We start from the raw sequence: 2,955 nt of genomic DNA on the forward strand, positions 1-2,955 counted from the left end.
TTTTCCAACTATAAAGAAAATCTAGCCAACAAGTTTTAGAAATATTGAATGGAACTTTCACTGATATGTAAAATGTGCCTGAACTATATAGACATAGATTTTGTGTCTGAATAGTTTTTTTTTTAAAGTTTGATATTGATCCTTGTGCCACTTAGTTTTACTAGGCTTATACAGGATAACGTGTTGATTTAACTCTTCATAGAACCATCCAACATGTAATAATTCTTACCAGGGAGATGTGAGTCTTCATTCCTTTAGAGTATTTTATATAATATATTCAATAATGTACTCCTAAGATATTTTATAGGTCCCCTGGGTAGCACAAACAGTTAAGCTCTCAACTACTAGCTGAAAGGTTGGCAGTTCAAACCCACGGAGAGGCTCATTGGAAGACAGGCCTGTTGATCTGCTTCCGAAATTTCACAGCCTTGAAAACCTGTGGAGTGCCGTTCTACTCTGCACACATGGGGTCGCTATGAATCAGAATTAATTCAACGGCACCTAACAACAATAAAATATTTTACATATCAATTTCCCGAAAGATAATGAAAATTTCCAAAAACAACAAAACAATGCCTTCATTAATGCTGGCAAAATGGTTAGTGTTTCTTTAGTTTTTGCTCAGTGCTGGGTACTGTGCTTGATATGTAACATACGTCATCACATTGCATCTTACAATAACCCCATATGGAGGTGCTCTGAGGGGATTGCGACTTACAAAGATGAAATGTTTTGTTCAGGTCACCCATCTAGTAAAAAGTGGAGCTTGGTTTTAAATCTTGTACTGATGGTGAGAGGCAAAGCTGTTATTTATAATGCTGTTCAGCAGAATAAATAAATATTTATTCAATGAATGAATGAATGTGGCAGAATTGAGACCAGAACACAAGTGTCCCCAGTCCCAATTCCTTGTTTTTTGCATCTTATCACTTAATCCTCAAAAAGGATGGGGCAACATCTGTACTTCTATGTGCAGAAAATTTGGCTCTATCCTTCAGTACATAAATTTTCTTTTTCTGCCTAAATCAAATGAGGCCCAAACTAAAAGCAGTTCAGCCAAAGGAGATTCATGCAAAGGTAGGTTTCAAATTGAAATCACGTAAAAGCAACTAAATGTACAGTACTTTTCAGAAGACCTAGAAAATCACATTGACTTCCGATAAAGTCATTATTATTGATTAGTACACTAGCTTCATCCCTGTGAGCAAAGGGACAAAGGCATGAGACAAAATGAGTGTCTTTGCTGGACATATTGCTAAGGCTTCAGGAGCCTGGGGAAATGTTTGGACTGAGCTGATTTTATATCCAACTGTTCAGAAGAAAAAAAATGAATAATTGCACCATTTATCTATCGCTATGAATAATCTATATCAACATCTGGCTATTTGGAAAACGATTACTTTATTCAGAATTCATTTGTATATTTAGTGCAATATAGCTTTGGGCTGATTCTTCTAAAATTTTTATAGTGTGTCAGCCATATGACTGTTCTAGAGAACCTTGGGGTGCCCATTAGGGATAATTGTGTAAATGTAAAGTAAGAGAATGCCATGCGTTTTTATCAGGAATAAGAGTTTTTAAGGCAGCAACCATGTTGCCACAGGTGTGGCACCTAGTTGGGCATAGCAAATGTACAAGTCAAGGCAGTGTATGAGATCCAGTGTTAAACTGAGACAGGTCCTTATATGCCATGTCATCATCTGTGTGAACATCACGTTAACCAGTAACCAACTGCTATCGAGTCAGTTCTGACTCATGGCAAAGCAGTGTGTGTCAGAGTAGAACTGTGCTCCACGGGGTTCTCAATGGCTGATTTTTCAGAAGTAGATCACTAGGTCTTTCTTTTGAGGCACCTTTGGGTGGACTCGAACTTCCAAACTTGGTTAGCAGTTGAAAATGTTAAGCATTTATATCACCCAGGGACTGCCATCATATTACACACTACTTAAAAACCTTCAACAGCACCTTATTTTCTAAGATGAAATTTCCAACTCCTGAACTATGTCAACCAAGGCACATCCTGGAGGTGCTCAATAAAAATTTTTTCTTTTCTTGTTTTGGAGGTACTGCAATACTGGGTTGATGAGTGGAGTGCATGAAGCAACCTCCTATTCCATCTTCAAATTCCAAAAATCCATTTAATGTATTGTCATCAGATGTGGACATATCAAACATTAAACTGAAAGAACGGTTTCTATACTTGATCTTAGCCAAAAGGTTGAGAAGCAATCAATAAATATTTTTTGAATGAATGCGTGGATACTTCCTGCCATACACTGTGTCTTGAATTTACTTAAGACTTCTCAAAGCCCATGCATTTACCAGCCTCTGAGCTTAGCTTTGTGTTCTTTCTGACTGAAAGACTTTGCCCACAATACTTTGGAAAAACCCTTCTCCCACAGGAAGCATGTCCCAAACTTTACCTCATCTGTGAAATTATTTTGGCCACTGTTCTTGAGCACCCCTTCAAAAATTGGAAGTAATCACTTTCTCCTCTCTATTATATTGCACTTTCTCTGCCGCTATTATGCAATGTGTCATGGTTGATCTGTTTTATAGCTGTTATGTGTTGTTAGGTGCCATCCAGTTGGTTCTGACTCATAGTGACCGTATGTACAACAGAATGAAACACTGCCTGGTCCTGCTCCAATCTCACGACCGTTGCTATGTTTAAGTCCATTGTTGCAGCTACTGTATCAGCCCATCTTGTTGAGGGTCTTCCTCTTTTTCACTGATCCCGTACTTTACCAAACATGATGCTCTTCTCCAGAGACTGGACCCTCCTGATAACATGTCCAAAGTATGTGAGACAAAGTCTCACCGTTCTCACTTTTAAGGAGCATTCTGGCTATACTTCTTCCACGACAGATTTGTTCATTCTTCTGACAGTCAATAGTATATTCAATATTTTTCTCCAACACCATGACTCAAAGGCGTCAATTCTTCTTTGGTCTT

At 38.1% G+C, this 2,955-nt stretch overlaps 1 non-coding gene across 1 annotated transcript; it reads right to left on the bottom strand.

Annotated features, from left to right (window-relative positions):
• Positions 1 to 2,035: 2,035 nt before the first annotated feature.
• Positions 2,036 to 2,230, bottom strand: LOC111821001 (U2 spliceosomal RNA). The gene has a single exon (XR_002824485.1). It is a non-coding gene; the product is annotated as a U2 spliceosomal RNA (small nuclear RNA).
• Between the last annotated feature and the right edge of the window lie 725 nt (positions 2,231 to 2,955).

The sequence above is a fragment of the Trichechus manatus genome, unplaced genomic scaffold, assembly GCF_000243295.1.
Source record: "Trichechus manatus latirostris isolate Lorelei unplaced genomic scaffold, TriManLat1.0 scaffold00058, whole genome shotgun sequence".
In the NCBI taxonomy this organism is placed as follows: domain Eukaryota; kingdom Metazoa; phylum Chordata; class Mammalia; order Sirenia; family Trichechidae; genus Trichechus; species Trichechus manatus.